The sequence below is a fragment of the Aquarana catesbeiana genome, linkage group LG04, assembly GCF_042186555.1.
Source record: "Aquarana catesbeiana isolate 2022-GZ linkage group LG04, ASM4218655v1, whole genome shotgun sequence".
Taxonomy (NCBI): Eukaryota; Metazoa; Chordata; class Amphibia; order Anura; family Ranidae; genus Aquarana; species Aquarana catesbeiana.
In genome coordinates, this window is record NC_133327.1 from 389,056,370 (window position 1) to 389,083,507 (window position 27,138).

Consider the following 27,138-nt stretch of genomic DNA (forward strand, 5'->3'; position numbering starts at 1 on the left):
ATAACAATAATGAAAAAGCAAAAAATAATTAAAAAGTTAATTACAAACCGCGCTCCTTTTAAAGTGCATGTGCAAAATCACTCTATTGTGAAAACAGAATCATGAAAATGGTGAAATAATGTCAGTAATAATATCTACCAGCTGAGTGAAACATTAAATCATCATAGTGAAAAATTAATAAATAAATTACTAAATAGTGAAAATAATCAAAATGTACGAGGTGAAAAATTGAAAGGAAAAAGTCCAAAAATAGTTTCCAAAATATCAATGTGTTCGAAAAATATTTCAAACTATAATGAATCAATCATAAATCAAAATGTTCAAATAATGGTAAAACAGAACTTCTGAGTAAGTTAAGCTTCTGAGCAGATCTTCCTTGGGTTCAGCAGAGCATAACAGTATTCAGTCACCATCACCAGCCACACAGCCTACTCACCAGATGGAAGTGACTCCCATGACAGGAGTCAAACACGCTTTGAGGACAACCAACGGAGCTTCTTACAGTCATAGCTATGTGCAAATGCTGGAGCTCAGGTGCTGGAACTCAGGTGTCTTGATTAACGCTGAGGCTACTTGGATGCATGCAACCGGACTTCCCAAGATGGGTCACAAAGACCATGGATGTCAAGAATGTGGAAAAAATGGATAAAAAACTCCCATGGTGAAGTAAGCCAAAATATTTAATAAGCTAAAAACAGGCTTAAAACCACATTACCCACATATGGGTTCATGCAGGCAAACAAGCAAACAAAAAAGCACGTTACGAGCGGAAGTGGCGTATCGCGTTCGTTTGTGTCCGACCGGTTTCGTCAGTGCGTTCTGACGTCAGGGAAGTGAAGTGTCAGTGAAGTGTCGGAGCTGGGTCAGCAGGTAAATAGATATCGGGCATGAGTTTTTGCCAGTCCTTCAGCAGTTTAAATCCGACTTCAGGTGAGTGAATAGTAAAGATTTCACCCTGCTGAAAGATGATAAATTTCATTGTATAGCCCCATTTCTAAAGTATTTTGTAATTTCTGAGTGCCTTAGCAACCGAAAGACTTCAGGATTTGGATGCTTGCAGGTGAGAGATCTGTGAACAGAGTAAAGCCCTATACACACGATCAGACTTTCCGATGGGAAATGTTCGATGACAGGCTGTTGTCTGTAAATCCGACCGTGTGTATGCTCCATCGGACAATTGTTGTCGGACTATCCGCCAACAACTGTTGGCTAGCAGGTTTTCAAATTTTCCTCAAACAAATGTGTGTTGTCAGATTTTCCGAGTGTGTGTACACAAGTCTGTCAGACAAAAGTCCAAAGTACAAACACGCATGCTCGTAAGCAAGGCGAAGCCAGAGGCGGTCAGTCTTGTAAACTAGCGTTCGTAATGGAGAATTAACATTCGTGACATGGCAAATTATGAAGTCTCCAAATGCAGTGCACAATTCTCTTCTTCTTTAATGGGATAATAATGAAGCTGCTTTTCTGGTCATACTGATGGAGTTATTGCAAACAAAATTTTCGAATGCTTTTTTTCTAGTGATATCAAAAATAATATTATTATGCTTTTTTTGTTTTATTTGGGCAAGTTACCACAACACCTGTAGTTTTTAAGATCAAAGATACAACTATGTTGGTGTCCCTTGTCAATTTTACATTGTATTTTTTTAAATGTAACTGCCTACTCCCAAACTGTCATTTGAAGTAAAACACATAGCCAAGTATTATTCTCCACAATTTTTTTTATTGTGCATTAAAAAAATAAAACAAATAAAATTAGACATGCTATCTGCCAATAGATCTTAACCAAAAAGTGCATTATATGCATCCAAAAAGATAGAAAATATACCAAATCAAATCATTATTCAACCAAAAAAAAATGTCAAAGCAATAACTCCAAGGCCAATAATAAATAACACTTTTTTGGTTTTGGGAGGCAATGCACTCTGTCAGTTATCAGCTCATAACCTTTAGCCTCAGGTAACAACTCAGACAATAGTTGGCCTAGGAAATCCAGGAGTAAAATTTGTGTTACAGTTTCAGATATGCCCCTGAAAATTATGTAATTGTATCTTGATCTATCCTTAAGGTCAATGACTTTGACTTAACATTCCGCAAGTCAGAGCTCTGATTTGTGTGCTGTTACACTTGTATGTAAGATATAATATAATGCATACAGTAATTATGTTAATGTTCATATTACTGTAAAATTACTGCCATCTTGTGGTTATTTTTATTATTGCACCATTTTTTCCTGTCTTTCTGCTGTGTTCCTGCCCAATTTGTGATGTATTTCCTGTTTCTTCACATTGTCTTGAGGGGATGAAGATGGCCACTTCTGTCTGTCATGCTATCTGCTTGCATCCGTCTGCTATACCTGAGGCTTTTAATAAATATCTTCGCTGATGAGAAAAATGTGTTTGGAGAGTTCAGCTATCTGATAAAACTGTCCACTGTGATTATATCTGCTTAAACAGGCCAGGCATAGAGGTCTCAGCAAGGGATAAGTCACTATCACAGCAGTTGGAGTCAGAATAATCTTTGAGGGAATTAATCATTTCGTTATGAGTGACATAGAGCTTACCCAGATTATTTTCTATATGAGAAACTCTTAAATCCAATGCTTGAATAGAACTATAAATTTTCATTACCATGTTGGTTATAGCAACATGGGGTACATTTCTTAAGGTTATCAACATGTCCTTCATATTAGACAAAAAGGCAGGCTGTGTATAAAATGCATAAGCTGGAAAATCCTCTAATGCCGAATACACACAACTGGGCTTTCCATCAGAATAGACTCCGATGGTCTTTCTGACGGAGTTCCGACAGAGTTCCGCTGAAACGGACTTGCCTTCACACCATCACACCAAAGTCCGTTCATTTAGAACGCGGTGACATACACCAAGTACGACGGGACTATAAAAGGTAAGTTCAATAGTCATCGCGCCACCCTTTGGGCCCCTTCTGCTAATTTTGTGTTTATCTCGTGTTAGTAGAAGTTTGGTGAGAGACAATTCGTGCTTTTCAGACTCGTGTTTTTTCAGATCGTTTAACTGCTGTTCAGTTTGTGCTTGCGGGGTTTGTATCTGCTTTTTAGTGCTTGTAGTCAGTTTGCATTTGTTCATTCAGTGAGTTCTTGTCCGCTCGTGGCTGATTTCCAGCTCACTCTTCACAGGCCTTGCTGTTCTTCAGTGCGTTCTGTTAGTACATTCTGACCAGCCGACCATTTTGAAGCCATGTTGCGGGTACATAATCATCGTAGAGTTCGTGCTATGCTGGGGCTTGGTGTTGGAGTTCATTCTTTGACCCAAGTCCAGTCCATGAACAGGGTGGGGAGAAGTTCATGGACCAAGAATTGATTACTCAAGAGTGACCAATTCTCTCACATGCCTTTGCTTCATGGGATCTGTGAGAATAATCCTGACGATTTCAGGAACTTTCTCAGGATGACGGACCCCATTTTTCACCATTTGTTGGCTTTGCTGACCCCTTATAGCAGCAGGCAGGATACCTACATGAGGCAAGCCATCACTCCGGAGCAGAGGCTAGTCGCCACATTGCGTTACTTGGCGACAGGGAGAAGTCTGCAGGACCTCAAGTTCTCGACAAGCATCTCCCCCCAGGCTCTGGGGATCATTATCCCAGAGACCTGTTCTGCCATCATCCAGGTCCTGCAGAAGGACTATATTAAGGTAAGATGTATCCTTTATCACATTCTATGTATTTAATGTTTGCTAATGTATTGTATTTCTTTCATCAATCCATAATTACCATGATTGTAATATGCTGTGAATGTTCCCTTTGTCCTCATGCATGCTGTAATCTTTTAATGCTCCTTTTTTGTCCTTCATGCATATTTGCCTTCACTAACCTCCCCAGCATGCTATCCTGGGTCCATACACACCTAGTCTAGTCACTTAACAATGTATTTTGTCAGCTCCATTGTAGTGCTTACCATAAACACCCCCTTAAAATGTGTCCAAATGGTATATGTGTCCTTAAATAATTTATAAGCCCCCCTTAAAATGTGTCCAAATGGTATGTCTGTCCTTAAATTAATTTATAAGCCCCCCCTTAAAATCTGCCCAAAAGGTATGTGTGTCCTTAAATTAATTTATAAGCCCCCCCCCTTAAATGTTATCAATGGGCCATCAGAGGGGGTGAGGAATCTGATAAGTGGGTCTTATATTTTAGTCTTTAAATAATACTTAAAATAAATGTTATACTGATGCGGATAACGTGGAAGGACTCCCCTTTGTCTTCATTGCAGATGGAGCCTTCGGTCTGGGCGAGTACCTGATGAGGCCATTCTCCCAAAGGACCCTCCCCCTGGAGAGGAGGGTTTTTAACTACCGGCTGGCCAGAGCGAGAAGAGTTGTTGAGAATGCCTTCGGGATAATGGCCAGCCGGTTCCATCTGTTTCTGACAGCAATCCATATGGCGGACTACAAACTCAATAATATCATACTATCATGCTGCATCCTGCACAATTTTTTAAGAAAACATTCTACAAATTATATTGCCTCAGTTGGGCCTGAGGCCGGACTTATTTCAGAGAATCCTCTGATGGGCCTGGATACTGGCAGTACTGGCTTGGCCTCCCAAAGCGCCCGTTAAGTTAGGGAGAAATATGTTAATTTTTTTACGGGTACGGTTGCCATTGCAATGCCAGACATGTCTATTTTTTAGTAATAAAAAAATAAACATTGATCATGTTCTTCATTTCCTGCTGCATGATGTCCATGCGATTGCGCATTGCATCGATCTCCCCATTTCAGGCCATGATCTTGGCAATGAGTGTTTGGGCGCTGGCACTTGGTGGTTCTGCCACTTCCCCTTCCACAACCAGCACATCACCTAAAATTGATGAAAAAACATGTATTTAGAAATATGCAGGCATACATAGATTACCTGAAGCTGGGGTGTCAGGCACTCACCTGGTGGGGTGCCCATGTCACCCAATTCCTCCACCTCTCCTTCCTTCACATCCTCGGGGGGGTGGGGCTTACTTCCCACTCAGGCTGGTGAGGTCTGAGTCTTTTCTCCCCTATGAGAATGAAACAAAAGGTATACTTAGCACACAGATATTTGAGTCCAGAAATAGGAATATGAAACATTGCTTTTAAGTGGTGTACAATTGTCTATTTGAGAAGAGATCCAAGTTGAAGACATGATTAAAAATCCCTTTTAACCAAACTGCAATACTTACCTTTTTTGGCCAAGTTTCACAGATGGAGACACCCCAAGTATCCACTGGAGCACCTGTGTGGGTTACCCTAAAAAATGTGCTCTGGTGTCCCACACTAGTGCTCCTGAGTCCATATGTGTAAACACTAGGGATGAGCTTCGTGTTCGAGTCGAACCCATGTTCGACTCGAACATCGGCTGTTCGATCGTTCGCCGAATTGCGAACGATATGGGCCGTTCGCGCCAAATTCGTGTGGCGCGTCACGGCCCATAATTCACTGCGGCATTGCAGTGCATTGCTTGCTGATGATTGGCCAAGCATGCACTATGACCTGCATGCTTGGCCAATCACAGCGCCGCCTTAACAGAGAGCCATAATTGGCCAAAGCCAAGGAGGCTTTGGCCAATTATGGCTCAGGGGATTTAGTACACGCCCCACACTATATAAGGCCGCCTGCACGGCGGCCCTGTGCAGTGTGTTCCGGTGTGCTTAGAGAGAGAGAGAGACAGTGTCATTTCATTTGAGTTAGCTAGATTAGGCAGGACAGTCAGTCAGTTAGCTGCACTTAAAGTGTATTGTGTATATATATGCATCCCAGGTGTTGCATATATATATATATATATATATACACACTGTATTCAGTTTAGCTAGATCCGTTCCTGTTATCTTCTAGACTATTTACATTTAGTGCAGTGCGTCCTGCTCACAGTGTTCAGCTAGATCCGTTCCTGTTATATTCCTACTGACAGGCAGGCTTGTCTTGTTACAGTATTTTGAAGAAAATGACTGGTGTTCTTTTGATCCTATTAGTACCACAGTCAGGCAGCTAGACTATTTACATTTAGTGAAGTGCGTCCTGCTCACAGTGTTCAGCTAGATCCGTTCCTGTTATCTTCTTACTGACAGGCAGGCTTGTCTTGTTACAGTATTTTAAAGAAAATTACTGGTGTTCTTTTGATCCTATTAGTACCACAGTCAGGCAGCTAGACTATTTACAGTTAGTGCAGTGCGTCCTGCTCACAGTGTTCTGCTAAACCTACAAGTTAGTGGGGTGCGTCCTGCTCACAGTGTTCAGCTAAACCTACAAGTTAGTGGGGTGCGTCCACCTCACAGTGTTCAGCTAAACCTACAAGCTAGTGGGGTGCGTCCTGCTCACAGTGTTCAGCTAGATCCGTTCCTGTTATCTTCTTACTGACAGGCAGGCTTGTCTTGTTACAGTAAATACAGCTACCTGAAGAAAATTGCTGGTGTTCTTTTGACCCTATTAGTACCACAGTCAGGCAGCTAGACTATTTACAGTTAGTGCAGTGCGTCCTGCTCACAGTGTTCTGCTAAACCTACAAGTTAGTGGGGTGCCTCCTGCTCACAGTGTTCAGCTAAACCTACAAGTTAGTGGGGTGCGTCCACCTCACAGTGTTCAGCTAAACCTACAAGCTAGTGGGGTGCGTCCTGCTCACAGTGTTCAGTTAGATCTGTTTCTGTTATCTTCTTACTGACAGGCAGGCTTGTCTTGTTACAGTAAATACAGCTACCTGAAGAAAATTGCTGGTGTTCTTTTGATCCTATTAGTACCACAGTCAGGCAGCTAGACTATTTACAGTTAGTGCAGTGCGTCCTGCTCACAGTGTTCTGCTAAACCTACAAGTTAGTGGGGTGCGTCATGCTCACAGTGTTCAGCTAAACCTACAAGTTAGTGGGGTGCGTCCACCTCACAGTGTTCAGCTAAACCTACAAGCTAGTGGGGTGCGTCCTGCTCACAGTGTTCAGCTAGATCCGTTCCTGTTATCTTCTTACTGACAGGCAGGCTTGTCTTGTTACAGTATTTTAAAGAAAATTGCTGGTGTTCTTTTGATCCTATTAGTACCACAGTCAGGCAGCTAGACTATTTACAGTTAGTGCAGTGCGTCCTGCTCACAGTGTTCTGCTAAACCTACAAGTTAGTGGGGTGCGCCCTGCTCACAGTGTTCAGCTAAACCTACAAGTTAGTGGGGTGCGCCCACCTCACAGTGTTCAGCTAAAGCTACCTGTAGAAGGTTGGTGGTGTTCTCATACTACAGGCAGGCAGTTGATTTTGCTAGCTGCAGTATCAGTACATATATATATATATCCCAGCTTAGTGCAGCTACAGGCCATTAGTATGTCTGGAAGGCCAAGAAGGAGAGGCAGACAGTCACAAGCCAATAAGAGAGGGCAAGCAGGCTCTGTGTCTAGTGCTGGTCGTGGAGACGGTGCATCCTCATCAGCACGTGGCCATGGGACACGCTTGGCCTTTTTTTCGGCAGCTGGCCATGTTGAGCCGCAACATGCGGAAGACTTGGTCGAGTGGATGACCAAGCCGTCCTCATCCTCCTCATCCTCTCTCACCCATGCCCAGGGTACTTTGTCTGGCAAAGCAGCGGCCTCTTCCCTTGGCTCAATGTCATCAGTGACTCCTTCCCTAGCCCCACCATGTCCTCCTGAGGAGTCCCTCGAACTGTTTGACCACAGTGTTGGGTACATGCTCCAGGAGGATGCCCAGCGTTTGGAAGGCTCTGATGATGATACTGAGCTCGATGAAGGCAGTAACACGAGCACGGACAGAGGGGGTGCCCAAGAAGGACAGCAATCTGGCAGTCATGCTCCCCCTGCTGCAGCATACTGCCAGGTTTGCTCCAGTGATGAGGAGGGGATGATGAGGTCACTGACTCAACGTGGGTGCCTGATAGGAGAGAGGAGGAGGAGGAGGAGGAGGAGGAGGAGGAGGCGGCACATCACCAATGAGGCAGGATGCCCTCCAGGGGCCAACCTAAGGGCAGCACATTGACTGCATCACACCCCAAAGCTCCACATGTGCAGGGCGCTGCAGTCTCTGCGCGTTATTCAAAAAGTTCTTTGGTGTGGGCCTTTTTTGAGACGAGTGCATCAGATCGCACCGCTGCTATTTGCAACATATGTCTCAAGCGTATCTCGCGTGGCCAAAACATCTCCCGCTTGGGTACCACATGCTTGACCAGACATATGTTGACCTGCCATGCAGTTCGTTGGCAAGCGTATCTAAAAGACCCACACCAAAGAACAAAGAGGACCTCTGCTTGCTCCTCATCAGCTGAGATTTCCAACCCCACTAGACCTTCAGTCCTCTCTGAGACCTGCACTGAGAGGAATGAAGGTGTAGAATTAGGTGTGTCACAGCCACGTACTTGTGGGCAATCTGATTTTGGTACACCGACGTCAGATTGTACCAGGCAAATTTCCCTGCCCCAGCTGCTACACCGCCGAAAGAAGTTTGCTCCCAGCCATCCACATGCCCAACGGTTGAATGCTAGCTTGGCAAAATTGCTAACACTTCAACTGCTGCCTTTTCAGTTGGTAGACTCTGCCCCCTTCCGTGAGTTTGTGGAATGTGCGGTTCCTCAGTGGCAGGTACCCAAACGCCATTTTTTCTCACGGAAGGCAATTCCAGCTCTCTACCAGCATGTGGAAGGCAATGTCCATGCCTCGCTGGACAGGGCGGTCAGCGGTAAGGTGCATATTACCGCTGACTCATGGTCCAGCAGGCATGGACAGGGACGTTACCTAAGTTTCACGGCACATTGGGTGACTCTGCTGGCAGCTGGGAAGGATGCAGGACAAGGTGCAGTAGTGTTGGAGGTTGTTCCGCCACCACGCCTCCAAAATGCTAATGATTGTGACACACCTCTCTCCTCCACCCCCTCCTCTTCTTCTTCCTCCATGGCCTCTTCCTCGGAACCAGCGGTGCTCCGTAGTCGTTCAAGGGGCTACGCAAGTACGCAGGCCAAAAGATGCCATGCGGTGCTTGAGCTGGTGTGCTTGGGGGACAGGAGCCACACTGGGGCAGAGGTTCTGTCAGCTCTGCAGGGGCAGGTTCAGAGGTGGTTGATGCCACGCCAACTTAAGGCAGGAATGGTGGTTTGCGACAATGGCACCAACCTCCTCTCTGCCCTCCGACAGGGACAAATGACCCATGTGCCCTGTTTGGCTCACGTCCTTAACTTGGTGGTGCAGCGGTTCTTGGGCAGGTACCCGGGCTTACAGGATGTCCTGAGGCAGGCCAGGAAAGTCTGTGTGCATTTCCGCCGGTCATATAATGCCAGTGCTCGGTAGACGGACCTCCAAAAGGAGTTTAACCTGCCCAAGAACTGCCTAATCTGTGACATGCCCACCAGGTGGAACTCAACGTTGGCCATGCTGCAGCGGCTGCACACGCAGCAGAGGGCCATCAATGAGTACCTGTGCGACTATGGCACCAGGACAGGGTCAGGGGAGCTTGGTTTTTTTCCCCACACCAGTGGGCCATGATCAGGGATGCATGCACTGTCCTGTCACCATTTGAGGAGGCCACGAGGATGGTGAGCAGTGACAGTGCATGCATCAGTGACACTGTCCCCCTTGTCCACCTGTTGGAGCACACGCTGCGTGGAATAATGGACAGGGCACTTGAGGCAGAACAGAGGCAGGAAGAGGAGGACTTCCTTAGCTCTCAAGGCCCCCTTTATCCAGACAGTGTTCCTGCGTGCCCGCCGATCACACAGGAAGAGGACGAGGAGGAAGAGGAGGAGGAGGAGGAGGAAGATTGTGTCAGTATGGAGGTGGAGCCTGGCACTCAGCATCAGCAGCAGTCTTTAAGGGATCAGTCCCAAGAAACACATGGACTTGTACGTGGCTGGGAGGAGGTGGCTGCGGACCATGTCGTCCTTAGTGACCCAGAGGACTCCGGACCGAATGCCTCAGCAAACCTACGCTGCATGGCCTCCCTGATCCTGCAAAGCCTGCGTAAGGATCCTCGTATTCGTGGTATCAAGGAGAAGGACCAATACTGGCTGGCAACCCTCCTTGATCCACGTTACAAGGGTAAGGTTGCGGACCTTATCTTGCCATCGCAGAGGGAGCAGAGGATGAAACATCTTCGGGAGGCCTTGCAGAAAGGTCTGTGCAACGCGTTCCCAGAGACTGGGAGGTTACAAACTCCTGTTTCTGGACAACGTGTTGCTGAGGCTTCGGTCAGTCAAAGAAGGAGCGGTGGAGAAGGTGGCCGTCTGACCGATGCGTTCAGACAATTTTTTGGTCCGCAGCCCCAAGGTATGATCGGTTCCAGCAACCATCACCAGCGTCTGTTTTACATGGTGCAGGAATACCTAGGGGCAAGATCAGACTTGGACACCTTTCCCACCGAAAATCCTCTGGGTTACTGGGTCTTGAGGATGGATCACTGGCCAGAGCTTGCACAGTATGCAATTGAGCTACTGGCCTGTCCTGCATCCAGCGTTCTTTCGGAATGCACATTCAGTGCTGCTGGAGGCGTGGTAACCGATCACAGGGTGCGTCTGTCCACTGACTCGGTCGATCGACTGACCTTCATAAAAATGAATGAGTCTTGGATCACCACCAGCTACCAAGCACCTGATGCTGATGTAACCGAATAATTTTTTTTGAAATCTCAGATCCCTTCAAAGACTGCCTATGCTGATGCTGAGTGACTATCCCTGAGTAATTATCATCTTCCTCCTCAATCATCACGCTGATAGCTTGTAAGAACATTTTTGGTTCTGGGTGCCACCACCAGTGCCTAAGGCACAATTTTTCAGCCCCTGTTTAACTGGGACGTGTAATTACAATTTTTGATGTAATACTTTGCAGCAGGGCTCGTTCCTGCATTCCAACTAGAGTGTCTGTGAGGGGTTGCAGTGTTGTGGCACCAGCACCAGTGCCTAAGGTCTAATTTTTCAGCTCCTGTTCAACAGGGGCATGTAATTACAATTCTTGATCTAATATTTCACAGCAGAGCCCTGTGAGGGCTTACAGTGTTGTGGCCACAGCAACACCTAAGGCCCAAATTTCTGCTGAGTATATAGGGCAGGACCCTACTTTCAAACAACTAACTTACAAACGACTCCTACTTGCAAACGGAAGGAGACAACAGGAAGTGAAATCTACCCCTAGGAAGGGAAATTCTCTCCTGTAAGAGTTAATATGGGAAAAACATTTCTCCTTTCCACTGATGCTTTCCAATCCATTGGGACAAAAAGTGAGGTGAAATCTTCTGAAGAGGAGGAAAGACAGCAAAACAAAACAAATGTCACAGGGGTGATAACCCTTCCCTATATTTTCCAAAAAGCTTAAAAAAGATTTTTTGGCTGGAGCTAAACACGTTAAAAATGTACCCGTTCAAAATTACAAAGAGATTCTACTTAACAACAAACCTACAGTCTGTATACTGCTGTTCAGAGTATACAGGGCCTGGTGGCCCCACACCTTTCCTTATTTTAATTTGGGTGCGGGGTTCCCCTTAATATCCATACAAGACCCAAAGGGCCTGGTAATGGACTGGGGGGTACCCATGCCGTTTGTCTCACTGATTTTCATCCATATTGCCAGGACCCGACATTACATTAAACCCGCAAGCAGTTTTAAATGAGATTTTTTCCTTTAAAAATGACATTTGGTGCAGGGACTGTTCTAAACACGGGAAACACGCGTCACTTTACAGGCATACTATAGACACCCCTCAGGTACGATATTTAAAGGAATATTTCACTTTTTTTTTTACTTTAAGCATCATTAAAATCACTGCTCCCGAAAAAACGGCAGTTTTTAAAAGTTTTTTTTGCATTGATACATGTCCCCTGGGGTAGGACCCGGGTCCCCAAACCCTTTTTAGGACAATACCATGCAAATTAGCCTTTAAAATGAGCACTTTTGATTTCGAACGTTCGAGTCCCATAGACATCAATGGGGTTCTAACGTTCGTGCGAACTTTCGGTCCGTTCGCAGGTTCTGGTGCGAACCGAACCGGGGGGTGTTCGGCTCATCCCTAGTAAACACCTGCTGAGTGTCCTCTCTTTACATTCTACTGAATCAAGTTTGCAATTCATTCAAGTTTCAAAGACATCTAGACAACAATGTCCTAAACGTCTTTTAATAAGACAAATTAGCAAGACCAAAATGTAGTTAAAAATCTGTATCAACTAAATGCATCATATATATTTTCAAACAATGTTTCCTACTAACGATGTTTCCTACTAACGATATTTTCTACTAACGATGTTTCCTACAAACGATTACTGTGTCCATGAACATGAAAGTAGCCATTTAAAATGGTAAAGAAAAGCACATGGAGCAGCATGCAAGTTAATAATCATAATAGGAACACACGATAAGTACTTACTTTTTTGAAGCACCTTCTTTATTCTTTCATACTGATCCTGCTCCGTCAGTTTAAGGTCGTACCAGCATTTCCTTAATTGGTCTTTGGAGCGTTGTACCCCAAAATTCTGCTGCAGAGTCTTCACAACTTTTGTCATGATTTTGGCCTTGCGCAAATTCGGCTGGGTGTACAGTCCATGCTTCCCATCATAGTCGTTCCTCGCAAGATGTCCACCATCTCCACCATTTCTTCAAAGGCCATATTGGAGGCCTTAAATCTCCTCTTCATTGATCGGGACGTTTCGGGCTTCGGGCTTTCCTCGTTACTGGAAGAATTATCAATCACCTGCTGTGTCTCCGCCATGTTGCCCCTACTGCGCACCATAGAGAGAAGGGGCGGGGAATATTTGTGAAAAAGAACGTCAAGGGCAGGCGACGCGGGCAAAGTTTCACGCATACGCAGTGTATACAAAGCTAACAGGCGCGTGTCGTACATACTCTTTGTTATGTGCACAGAACGTACGTAACGGAAGTTGTGAGCGTCCGTAACTAAGGTAATTTTGAACATCAGTGGCCTATACTGCTTAAAGATTGTGAGCCTATATTGGGATAAGATTATGAGAGTTTAGGCTGACATCAGTGTTTTTGTCTTGTGTATTGTCTTACAGAAAAAAATAATAAGTTTTAAGGACCCAGAATTTCTGTCCAGATTTATTGACAAGTACAGGGAAATGAGGAATCTGTGGGAGGTCAAACACAGTTCATATTACAATAAACAAGTAAGGAAGGCAACGCTGGAGAAACTTCTGGGATTTGTGAAGACTTGGATCCCAGAAGCAGACATGAAGTTTTTGGAACTTAAAATTGGGATCTTGAGGAACATGTATAGGAAGGAGCAAAAAAAGATCCAGGCTTCCCTGAGATCAGGAGCATCAGCAGATGACGTATATGTACCCAAGCTGTGGTACTTCCAAAAACGGCGGTTTCTGGACAACTAGACTGAAGCCAAGGAATCTCTTTCGACCTTCCCTGCAGCCTTCCCTGCAGCCTTTCCTCCACCCTTCCCTCCACCCCAGCAGAGGCTGATGAGGAACAACCTGGGCCTTCCATCCTGGAAGAAGCGGATGCACCCAGCTGGAACCAGGTATATTATTTTTCAACATATTTATTGCCCTAATATTAATGATGTTAACTAGATGTTATAATTGATTACCTATGTAGCGCTGGTAGATTTCTAATCTACCGCCGATAGGTACATTTAGTGGGTTATCTGTTCATACATAGTCAGATTTGCCTCTGTTCCAGCTCAGCTGAGTTGCATGTAATTTCGCACTGTGCCTGTGGGTGTCGTTGTTACTATGGGCCAGTGTTGGAAAGGCAACATGTCGAAGTGTATGAGTGCTCCTCTGTCCCGAGGATAACTCGGTGGAGGTGGTCCTCCGAGTTTTTATGGGACAGACGCCATGTTTTGAGGTCGTTTTTCCGTCCACCTGCTGGCCCTCCTGGCTGACAGGTATGCGCTGAGAGTACTACCTCGTGGTCCTCCGATCGTGAGGCCCACATTGCTGTGGCATGTGGGTGGGCCCAGAAGCCTGTCTGGGGCCTACCACAGCAGCAGAGGAATGGTCCTGGGCTGTCTATCCTGTGTGAAGAATTGAGAAGATCCCAGGGGAGGACCCGTCATGGAAGGATCATGCAGAGTGCTGGTCTGGAGAGGGGCCTGGTGACTCAGTTGGAGGACGTATCCTAAAGTAATCCTACCGCATAGTACTGACAGGTTGGCTTAAAGATTCTAGTACTGTGTTTGCTATTCACCGTAAACCATTACATCCTGTGGCAGAGGATCGTACGGGTTTTGTTCCAATCAACTAACTAAACAAATGAAAGTGCAGTGCAAACTGTTAAAAGCATTAAATAAAAGCATTAAATAAAAAGTCCATCTAGTAAGACATATATTAAATTCTTCTTGGCACAAACAGACTGGTCCCCTTTTCCTGCGTCTCAGATGTCATATACAAAATCGTATGGGTACGCTTACCGGGAAGGATGGACCCCTTAATTACAGGGGGTCAGACACGCCTGGATGAATATCTGATGGGCAGCTGCCTTAGATCTCGTCTGCGGTGGTCGGTCAAACAGTATATCTGAAGTGAAGCCGTAACCTGGGAACTCATCATATGTATCTTCACTGCGCAAATCCTGCATCCTCAGATCAGATCTGACCATTCCTATCACTGACTGACCAATGATTTGTTCCAATCAAGTCTGTGGCAGAGACTTTTGTTCATGCTGCATACTGGCTGCTAGGTTGGTGAGAGAAACCTATCCAGGTGGGCAAAGATTTAATTCTACAGAGAGAGTGTAATCGGCTACAAGCTTTGAATTCCTAAAGTTACATTAAGAACGTTAAGAAAAGGTATTTGAGCTCCCCTGCAGCTTTCCTTCTACCTCTTTCCTGCTACTTCCTACAGCTCAAGTTTATTAAAGCATTGGAAAAGATACTCAAGTGTCCGGTGCCTGCATTGTATGATGGTAAACTCAACGGGACCCTAGACCTGGTTCTGGTGAAATAAGGGTAGCGAAGGTGACGGTAACAGCCCGCTTTAAACCAGCAGCTCCACCAAGAGTTATTGCTACACCTATTAAGGATTTTATCCAAAAAATGATGTATACATATCAATTGACAGTAGTGGCCAAAAATGTTTGTGACCAGCTTGAAAAATGCTGGGGTCAGAATGATAGTCTTTTATATGTATTAACATTGAATTTGCAAGTCATGATCTGAAAATTGTTTGTGATTGATGAACCAAAAATTAAAACTATGTCCCTTTTTTATACACAGGATGAGCTCAGCCAGGAGGAGGGTCTGGAAAGTGGCAGGCAGGAGGAGGCCATGCCCAGTGACAGCCAGGAGGTGGCTGGGCCCAGTAGGAGCCTCACCCAATCCCAGGTGCCTCCCCTCTGCCTTCCAACAAAAAGGCCCAGGAAGGGGACGGTGATGGAGGAAGCAGCACTGGGCCTCATTAGGGAAGCAATGGATGTCCTCAGTCGCCCCCCGACGCTGAAGAGGCCTATGGCTGCTATCTAGCCACCAGGTTGCTAGAACTGGAGAAGGGCCAATGCCTCCTCTGTGAGGGACTTTTTGCTGAGGCCCTTCAGAAGGGGCTGAGGGACCAGATAACTGAGAACCGCCACATATATGATCTCACCCATCCTCCTCCTCCTGCCATAAGTCCACCACCAGAGCCACAGCCTCCAAGGAAGGCTGCAGGGAAGGCTGCAGGGCAGTGTGGAGGGAAGGCTGCAGCGAAGAGAAGAAAGTGATGGCCTGGGTTTAGTCTGGTCTGACAGAAGACGCAGGCTGGTATAGTACCACAGCCTGGGGACATATATGTCATCTCCTGCTGGTCCTGATCTCTGGGATTCCTGAACCAGATTGGGCTCCCTTTTATATGGACTCCTCAAGATCCCAGTTTTTTTTCCACAGACTTGATGTGTGCCCTGGAGCCAAAAGGCTTCACAAATTCCAAAAGTTTCTCCAGCGTTGCCTTCATCTTTATTTTTTAACCCAGAATAAATGGATATTTTATTTTCTGAAAATACTCGCTTATGTGTTTTTATTCAAATACATTTCTAAAAGACAATGGGGGTTATTTCTTAAAGGCAGATCCATTTTGCACTCCAAGTGCACATGAAAGTGCACTGAAAGTGCACTTGGAAGTAAAGTCACTGTAGATCTGAGGGGGACATGCAAGGAAAACAAAAAACAGCATTTTAGCTTGCATATGATTGAATGATAAAATCAGCAAAGCTTCCCCTCATTTCAGATCTACCCCTCAGATTTAAAGCGACTGCACTTTTAAGTGCACTTGTAGTGCAAAGTGGATTTGCCTTTCGTAAATAACCCCCAATGTCTAATTAACAAGGGACACCAACCTCCTTGAGGTTCAAAAAAAAAAAAAAAAATAATAATAACGTTATTGTGGTAACTTGACACACACAAAAAAAAATATGGAGATCACTAGAAAATAATTTTAAAATAATACTAAAAAAAAATCTTGATGAAATAAAAAATAATAAAAGATGACTATAAAAAAAATTGGAAACATTATTATGGAGATCGAGCTTTTAAAAAAATACAATATTATTCATGAGATCTGGAGAAACAATCCAGAAATCAGTTTGTGAGAACTCTGTGTGAATATGAGCAGCAAAACTACTTCATTCTTCTAGCATTATAAAGAAGAAAAAAAATGCGCTGCATTAAACGAACACAGAATTTACAGCATGAGGAATGTGCTAGCTCCAATACGAACGCTAGTTTTACCACACCAAGCGCTTACGTCTCGTACTAGGCTTCTGAGCATGCATCTTTTTGGTTCGTCGGAACAGCATACAGACGAGCGGTTTTCAAACCACAAACTGGTTCCAGCAGAGTTCCGTCAGAAAGATTTGAAACATGTTCTATTTCTAGGTCCTTCAGAATTTTTTGAAAGAAAAAGTCCGATAAAGCCCACACACGATCGGAATGTCCAACAGAATGATTCCGTCGGACCTTTTCTGCCAGAAAGTCTGGTCGTGTGTAATCTGCTGGGCATTGTGTGCTTGTGTGTTAGTGTCTTCAAATGAGTTAATAATACTAGCCCCCTTTTTAGATTTCTTGCTTTTAGCCAGACTGCAGAGGGGAGATCAGGTGGCTAGAGCTCATCACAAGGGATGCTTGTGACTGTGTACTAATTTTGGTGCATCTTGATGAGTCAGGTGAGGAATCACACAGGGGAATAAAATTGGTAAGTATCTGCAGACCAAAGTGGGGATTGCATTTTTAGGCATGGCTGTGGTATTATTGGGTTTGTGCGGGTTGTGATCCCACAACTTTCTGTGCCCTGTAGTTGCTATGGAGCCACTGACAAGGTTACAGGAACAGTGCTGGTTTACAGTGCGTCCATCTCCATTGTCAGCTGGACACTACCCCTTGCTATTGGATTTTGATCAATGTCCGATGGACCTGTAGCTCACAAGAACCTGCACTGGGCTTTCTACTTAACATTCCATCAGTTGCTAGGTGCTCCATCCCTTCCTTACCCTACTTACCCTATCTTCTTATCTTGTCTTCCCTTTTTTCCTTTGTCTTCTATGTAGTAACTAATGCTACTCATCATGTGATGGTCTCTGTAGGCAATATGTGACTGCCTACCAGCTTATAAGCCTTTTGTATTTCTATGCCTCGACCTGGGTTACTGCGTGTGATCAAGTTGTACCACTTTTTTTTTTTTTTTTTACTTTATATACCCTGATTTTTATATACAAAAAACTATTGATCGGGGCGTGGCTTTATGGCTCGTGCGGATGGCTGCCTAGACTCACAGCTCCGCAGTATAACAAGCCACAGCGACATCTCCAGCGGCTCCAGAGAAGGACAAATCAAACTGGCACATCATCCCAGAGGAAACACTGCGCCTTTCCAATCACCTTCCAACCCTCATGGAGACCAGAGGAGACCCTCCAGATGCCTGACAGCCACAATTTCTATCCTTCTCTGCATACACCAAATGGCTGGGAAACTGCAGCGCCCTTATCCAATACCTGCCTGCCTGTTAAGAGATCCCTGTCCCACGTTGTGGACATAAGTTCTCTCTCCCCCACTGTCTGTTTGCAGTAGTTTCTGCACATTGAGCACAGGTCCCTTTTGTTACTGGGCTCTCCCTTTTTAACCATAGACCCTTCACCCGAACCCCGCACCAGCCAATCTCCACTCACCTTTCCACCAAGCTATACTGGGGTCTCTATTCCTTTAAATAAGTGACAACCCACATTATCCACACCACTTAGAGCCGGACTAGCGAATTGCCCCACACCAACCAATCACCACCTTCATCTGGGGACAATCCACCCTGCCTTTAATCCCCCAGAATGGCTTTCAAAAAAGTTTCTATCAATGCCAGGGGCTTAAACTCTCCACAGAAAAGATATACACTTCTCAGAGAAGCCAACAGCCAAAAAGCCAATAAGCTCCTAGTGCAAGAGACCCATTTTGCTTTGGCTAAAACTCCTAAATTCACCCTGAAAAATTATGACCAGGTTTTTTCAGCTTCAGGCCAGAAGAAGAAAAATGGAGTCCTCACTGCCATATGGAACACACTACAATTTAAACTACATCAATCCATTGCAGATCCCACGGCCGTTTCCCCAAGTCACCTACACCCTGATCAACGTCTATGGGCCCAACAAACAGCAACTACGATTCAACAAACAACCCTTTCTTCAAGAAAACGATCTCTATAAACCGTGGAGAACAACCTGAATATGGAGACTTGATGCCTCCCTCATCTCCGACGCAAGCATCATTCAAAAACTCAGTATTGAGCACCACTCCTATTTTCAAACGAACAACCAACCGGACACTGATAGGTTTGTACTTTGGGCGGCATATAAACCCTACATGCGTGGCATCCTAATTAAGCTTCACAGTAATGTTAAAAACCAGAGGTCTAAGCAAGTTGACGAGGTCCTTTCCCAAATGACTCTATTAGAAAACCAAAACAAACTAACTCCCTCCCACAAACTAGCCAGTGAGCTCTTAGAATAGCGTCAAAAACTCAACTCACTTCTACTCTTTAAATTTGAGAACAACCTTAAATTAACTAAAGCCAATACTATGGCTTAGGTAATAAAGCTGGAGCCTTACTAGCCTGACAAGTCAAAGCTCAAATAGCTTCCCTTCACCATCCCACCACCAAACAACTCCTGACAAACCTGCAGGATATAGCTAACGCCTTTAGCGACTATTACTCTTCTCTCTACAACCTTTCAAATGACATAGCTACTCCTCAACCAACTGACCAAAGCATACAAAACTTCCTATCCACTATTGATCTTCCGAATATAGCCCTAACACAACTAGAGAACTTTTCCCAACCGTTCTCAGATGAAGAAGTCCTAAAAGCCATCAATACCCTCCCTCTTGACATGTCACCTAGGGAAGATGGCTACACCAATGAATTCTACAAAACATTGCCAAACTCATCACCCCCAACTTTACTGACCTCTTCAACTCTGCTGCCACCTCTGGTTCTCTACCGCTTGACATGCTGCGTTCAATTATCACCACCATTCCCAAACCAGAGAAAGACCCTACCTCCACAATCAGTTACAGACCCTTTTCACTCCTCAACACAGACGTGAAAATATTTGCTAAAGTCATTGCTTCTAGATTGCTGAAATGTCTTCCCTCTCTAGTGCACCCGGACCAAGTCGGCTTTATGCTGGGCAGGCAAGCCCCAGATGCAACTAGAAGAGTCATCAATTTGATTCATCAGGTCACCCAAACATAAACGCCTTCTCTGCTACTATCCCTGGACGCAGAGAAGGCGTTCGACAGGGTGCACTGGGAATTCCTGAGGGCAGTACTATCCAAATTTGGAATCACAGGATGGTTTCAAATGGCCATACTCTCACTTTACTCAAACCCCTCAGCTAGAGTGTTAACTGACGGAACCCTGTCTAAACCATTCGGGATCTCCAACTGCACTCGCCAAGGCTGCCCGCTCTCCCCTCTCATTTTTGCTCTAATTATGCAACCCCTTGCGGCAAAGATTAGAGGGGACAAGCACATCTCAGACATCAAGCACAATGAAATTGAACACCAAATAAGCCTCTTTGCCAATGATGTCATACTTTTGATCACAAACCCAGCCCACTCCATGCCTGCAATCCAAGACATCATTACTCAATTTAGTTCTGCCTCCTTCTACAAAATGAATTCCTCTAAGTCCCTAATCCTCCCGCTTAATATAACACATGGACAACAGTCCCTCCTGGAGGGTACTCTCCCTTATTCTCAGACGCGGCACTCTATCCCGTACTTAGGGATAAAATTAGCCCCCTCATTACCTCAACTCTATGACCTCAACTACCATGCCTTCCAAAAACTGCTTCCCCAACTATTAAACCAACTGCGCACAACAGGCCTTTCTAAACTAGGAAGGATTGCCTCCTTTAAAATGCTAATCCTCCCCAAGCTACTCTACCTATTTTGCACAGTAATCTTACCTATACCCCACTCCTTCTTCACCTCCATACAGAAACAACTTTCCAGATATATATATGGGAAACTAAACCACCCAGATGCGCTCACTACATTTTAACCAAACATCACAAAAAAGGAGGAGTAAGCCTTCCCCACATACAAACCTACTATTATGCTTCCATCCTGGACCAGCTCTACTACTGGTAGCACCCAAATCCCAATAAGTCCTGGTCAATCATAGAATCATCCTCCTTCAAACCAAATACTCTGTGTGATATGCTCCTAATCACATCGGCGGGCCTTCCTCCTAACACAATAACTAGTCCCCCATCAATCACGGCCTCTCTGACAGGCTGGAAGAAACTCACCCAGACAACAACCTCAGACCACCCGTCTCACATAATACAAATCCCTCTCAGAAAACTAATGTTGCAGTTACTAAATCTAAACCTACTAAACTGGCAGAAACAAAAGATAACTAATATCTAAGACCTCTACAACACAAAAAAAACCCGCTAAAAACCTTTACGAATCTCCAAACTGAAGACAACCTCTCCCACACAGAAGCCTTTACATACCTGAGGATCTCCCACTTTCTTCAAAGGTCTAAAATCTCTACTGAGGCCAAAATACCTGAATCAATGCACAACTTCTACACATACACAACATACCATGTTTTGGGTATCTCCACAATGTACTCTGCACTTAACGAAAACCGGCCCTACTCCCAAATGCCATCTCTTTCAAAATGGGCAGAAGAACTAAGCATTGCTGTCATCCCGACTCTGTACATGTGCCTTTAAGCACACCTTTACAGCCTCCCATTGCTTTAATCACTGGGAATCATACTTAAAAAAAAATACACAGATGGTATCTCACACCCTACCATCTCTTCAAATTCTTCCCAGGACATCCTACCACCTGTTGGAGGTCATGTGGGCGTGCTGGTACCATAGCACACATCCTATGGTTTTGCAGATCCCTAAGCTTATTCTGGAAACAAATACTTGCCCTAATCTCCATCATATCACAGGTTACAACGACCCCTAATCCCTCACTAGCATTACTACACCTTGGAATAGAAAAATTCCCACCCAGGTCACGAGTAGTAATAGTCCATCTACTACTCGCGGCAAAAATTATTATCACCAAACTCTGGAAAACCACAGATTCCCCATCCATTGCCAATACAATTACAGATTTGAACCTTCAATGTGAAATGGAGAGACTAGTTACTAGAAAAAAATGTAAGTATGGAAAAGTTTTCGTACAAAATGGTATGCCTGGCTCACACATCCAAAATGTACTGTAACCACCTGATGTACTCTTCCTATTGCAACTTCCTCCCATTCTTATATTTCCTCTTTATTATCCTATTTACCCCCATTCTATGATGTAGCAAGTCACCTACCTAACTGGTGCTCCCTCACCCACAACCCCCCCCCCCCATCTGGAGTTATTGAGTTGTTTTGTTACTATGTTAAAATACTAAGCATGATTCACCACTGTTTAGTTCAACTTGTAAGACTATCTCTGCATTACTTAACTCTACTTCATAAGTTTTGGTTTCACTTGCTCCAGTCGGAACATCCGATATATTGTAAAACATTTATCTTGTTCACTTTATTGAAAATAATAAAGAAATATTGACATAAAAAACTATTCATCAGAAAAAATGGTTAAATGAAATATGTGCATTTATAGTGGCATGCAGCTTTCTGAACAACAAGTAGTCTAGGGATATTAACACATGTTTTGGGAGGAAACCTTGGTTAAAAAGTAACAACTAGGGATGAGTAAAACTGAACTTTCTTTATAATATAAGTAATATTCCTGCAAATACTGTATGCAAAATGCATTGAATTCAACAAAGAAGCTAAAATTAGAGTGAATAGTGGGTATAGAAAATAATCAGCCTTTAAAATAACCACATTTTGTTGCTTTGCAGCCCGAAAAGCAGACACAGTTTTTATTTTATCCAGCTGTATTTAAGTGCAACCTATAAAATTCAAGTGAAAGATTTAACACCAACACGTCATAAAAAAAAAAAAAATCAAAAAATAGAATTACTGAGTTGGAAAGAGGATCACTCCCTTGTGTCAGTATTTTGTTGAACCACCTTTTGCTTTAATTACAGCCTTTAGTCTGTTGGGATATGTCTCCACTAACTTTGCACATCTAGACTTTGCAATATTTGCCCACTTTTCTTTGCAGAACTGTTTAAGGCGAGTTAAATTTGATGGTGACTGTTTGTGGACTGCAGTCTTCAAGTCATTCCAAAGATTTTCAATGTCATTTAAGTCTGGGCTCCGACTAGGCCATGCAAGGTCATTCACCTATTTCTTCTTCAACCACTGTGTGGTCATTTTGTCTGTGTGCTTTGGGTCATTGCCATGTTAGAAGGTAAATCTTCTTCCCACTGACAACTTTCTGGCAGAGGGCAGCAGATTTTCATCAAGAATATGACAGTATTTTGCCCCATCCATTTTTCCTTCTATCCTGACAAACGCTGATGTCCCTGCTGCAGAGAAACACCCACAGGATATTACCACCTCCAAGCTTTTCTGTAGGAATGGTGTTATTTGGATGGTGAGCTGTATTGGATTTCCGCCAGACATATCAGTTTGTGTTGAGGCCAAATCATTTAATCTATCTCATCTGACCATAACACCTTTCTCTATGTGGCCTCAGAATCTTAAAGGTGTGTTTTGGCAAAGCTCAGCTTGGCCTTTCTTGAGGAGTGGCTTTTTCCTTGCAACCCTCCTATACAAGCCCCATTTGTGGAGAATTTGTGATATTGTTGTCACATGCATGCAATGACCACTTTTTATCATAAATTCCTGCAACTGCTTCAGAGTTGCTATAGGCCTCTTGGTAACATCTCTGACCAGTTTCCTCCTGGATCTTTCATCCAGTTTGGCGTGACATCCTGATCCAGGGAGAGTCTGTGTTGTACCAAATACCTTCCTGTCACGTATCAGGTAAGGCCAGAACTGTGTGGACACAACAGAGGAACAAAACGAATGTGAGGTGAAAATATTATGATTTATTAAAGATAAGTGAATATATATATATATATATATATATATATATATATACACATATACACACACACACACACACACACACACACACATACAACCACCTCCAACATCACACAGTGCACAACAGCCAATACCAAACAGAGACCTACAAATAATAACAGACAAGTATATACAATAATAGGGAAATGCCAGAATCGTAAATGTAGCCAGGCCAGGGTCATCAACGGGCGGTCAGCAAATGGGGACAGGGAACAAACAGGACAAGGAGAGGATGGATGGATCAGGCTGGGAGGCAAAAGGTAGGGGTAGCAGGATAACAGGAGGGATGGGTACAGGTACAAGGCTCAGAGTACAGGTACAGGGATCAGATTCAAAAACAGGATCAGGTTCAGAGCTACAGAGTCAGGGCGCAAGGAAAATACCAAGGCAAAGTGCGTGTGTGCTTTCCGGGTATTTATATACATCTCCTGCAATCAGGTTCAGGTGATGCCTGATCGCAGGAGATGATGTCGGCTCCACACTACCAGGAACCACCCGCTGGTGGGTACAAGTACTGTGGCCCAAAGATCAAATAATATCACCAGCCGGAGAGAGCTCCCCTGACAATTCCAGACTGTCAGGAGACACCCGCTGATGGACATCAGTACTGCACGCCTAATGTCTGACAATGCTACCAGCAGGCACATCAAGCTGGGCAGCAGGCACGGGCACATCAGGCTGGGTAGCAGACACGGGCACATCAGGTTGGGCAGCAGACAGGGACACATCAGGCTGGGCAGCAGACAGAAGCACATCAGGCTGGGCAGCAGACAGAGGCACATCAGGCTGGGCAGCAGACAGAGGCACATCAGGCTGGGCAGCAGGATCTGGGTTGTCTGGCAGGGCAGCAGGCTCCGGGTCATCTGACAGGGCAGCAGGCTCTGGGTCATCTGGCAGGGCAGCAGGCTCCAGGTCATCTGGCAGGGCAGCAGGCTCCACAGCCTGGGAAACAGGCACCGGAACCCCAGACAGGGAAACAGGCACCGGAACCCCAGACAGGGAAACAGGCACCGGAACCCCAGACAGGGAAACAGGCACCGCAACTTCGGGCTGGAACACTGGCACCGCAACTTCGGGCTGGAACACTGGCACCGCAACTTCGGGCTGGAACACTGGCACCGCAACTTCGGGCTGGAACACTGGCACCGCAACTTCGGGCTGGAACACTGGCACTGCAACTTCGGGCTGGAACACTGGCACCGCAACTTCGGGCTGGAACACTGGCACCGCAACTTCAGGCTGGAACACTGGCACCGCAACTTCAGGCTGGAACACTGGCACCGCAACTTCAGGCTGGAACACTGGCACCGCAACTTCAGGCTGGAACACTGGCACCGCAACTTCAGGCTGGAACACTGGCACCGCAACTTCAGGCTGGAACACTGGCACCGCAACTTCAGGCAGGACAGCAGGTTGAAGGTTGTCAGGGTTAGGTTCAGTATCATCGGAGGTAGTAAAAAACAGATGGTGCAGCGCTAAAGTGAAAAACAGCAATATAAAGTCCGTGAATAAATCAATCCGAATGATCATGATCGGTCGGATTGATTTATTCACGGACTTTATATTGCTGTTTTTCACTTTAGCACTGCACCATCTGTTTTTTATTGTTTTATAGAGATTTGATTTTTGACCCTGGTGTTCAGCTGCTGTGTCTTCCTTTACATATTTGTGCAGATTTGTTTTCTTTTCTAATCATTGGAGGTAGACTGGTTGATGAGGAGGCAGGTTGGGTTACTGGCAGGATTGTGTGAAAGAACTTCCGTTTCTTTTTTGGCTTGGCTACTGAAGTCCTATAAGTAACTGCAGGACTGTATGTTTGGGATGAAGCAGACTTGAGAGGAGGGCTGGAATGTGGCAGAGAAGAAGGAACAGTGGTTAGGGGAAGTTTTTGTAGGCAGCAGAGAAGAGGCAAGTGGATTAAAGGCAGCATAGGTGCAGGGAGTAGAAACAGGGTATTGGTATTTGGTGGGAAGCAAAGTGTACTAGGCTGAAACTGAGGTTGCTATGGGTGATGGGGGAGAAAACATTTGAGCAGGCAGGTGTCTGATAGCAGAATAGGTTTGTTGTGGGCTGGCTGAGGCTGATTGTTCTATATTAGACCATGCTTGCAGCACTGGTTGGACAAAGAACGGTTCACATGCTGCCTGTCTAATAGACATGTGCAGGATGAAAAAATTTGTTTAGTTTCATTTTGATTCCTTATTTGCATAATTAGTTTAGTTAAATTCATTACATTCATTACATTCATTTTCGGGATTCGTTTCATTTCATATTCGAAAAAAATTCGACCGAATTCGGGAAAAATTCAATCAAATTCGAAAAAATCTACCACATTCGAAAAAAAATCTACCGAATTTGAAAAAAAATCAAATTAAAAAAAATTTGACCGAATTCGAAAAAGTAAACGATATATAGCCATTTTCTAAAATTTTAATTTCGTATAGAATGAAATCGAATAGAAAAGATTAAGATAGATAGATAAGATAGATAAGATAGCTCTGCCGATGATTATGTTATTCTGGTCTATTCAACTTCATTCTATACGATATTCGAATTTCGTAAGCCATCTTCCGAAATTCAAATTTTGTATAGAATGAATTTGAATTGAAAAGATTAGAATAGAATAGAAAATAATAGAAAAGAATAGCATAGAAAAACAATAGAACAGAATAGGAAAAAATATAATATATATTATTCTAATCTTTTCTATTCAAATTCATTCTATATGAAATTCGAATTTCGGAAGATAGTTTTATATATATATTTTATTCTATTCATTTATATTTATATATATATATATATATATATATATATATATATATATAAAATCTCATGAGGCATTATCTTGATCTGATGAAGGGCGTTATCTACAATAGCCCGAAAACATTTATTATGTATGCCTGATTTTATGGATGTCATGGTGATGTCCTTTTGAAGATTTCAAAATAAATAAATATGGTTTGTGCAGCAATCACTTGTTTTTGGATTTTTTCTATGTTGAAGCCTGTGGGAGGGCTTGATTGCTAAGCACGGCCATCTGAGACTGTAGTGCACCTCACCCTTCTGATTATTTTATATATATATATATATATATATATATATATATATTATATTTTATTCTATTCTATCCAGTTCTATTGTATTCTCTTATTTTTTATTCTATTATATTCTATTCTATTCTAATATTTTCTATTCAAATTAACTCTATATGAAATTCGCATTTCAGGAGCCATCTTCTGATATGCGAATTTCATATAGAATGAATTTGAATAGAAAAGATTAGAATAGAAAATAATAGAATAAAAAATAAGAGAATACAATAGAACTGAATAGAATAAAATCATAAGACGAATATATATATATATATATATATATATATATATATATATATATATATATATATATATATATATATATATATATATATATATATATAAATAACCATTTTCCGAAATTCAAATTTCATATAGAATAGATTTGTTTCCTATTCGAATTAAAAAAAAGTTTGCTCAAATTCGAAAAAGTTTGCTCAAATTCGAAAAAGTTTGCTCAAATTTGAAAAGAAATCAACTGCATTTGAAAAATATTTATTAAATTAGAAAAAAACAACCAAGTTCGAAAAAATTCTACCGCATTCGAAAAAGTAAACTAAATGTAACCATTTTCTGAAATTCGAATTTCGGATGGAATTAAATTGAATATGAATAGAAAAG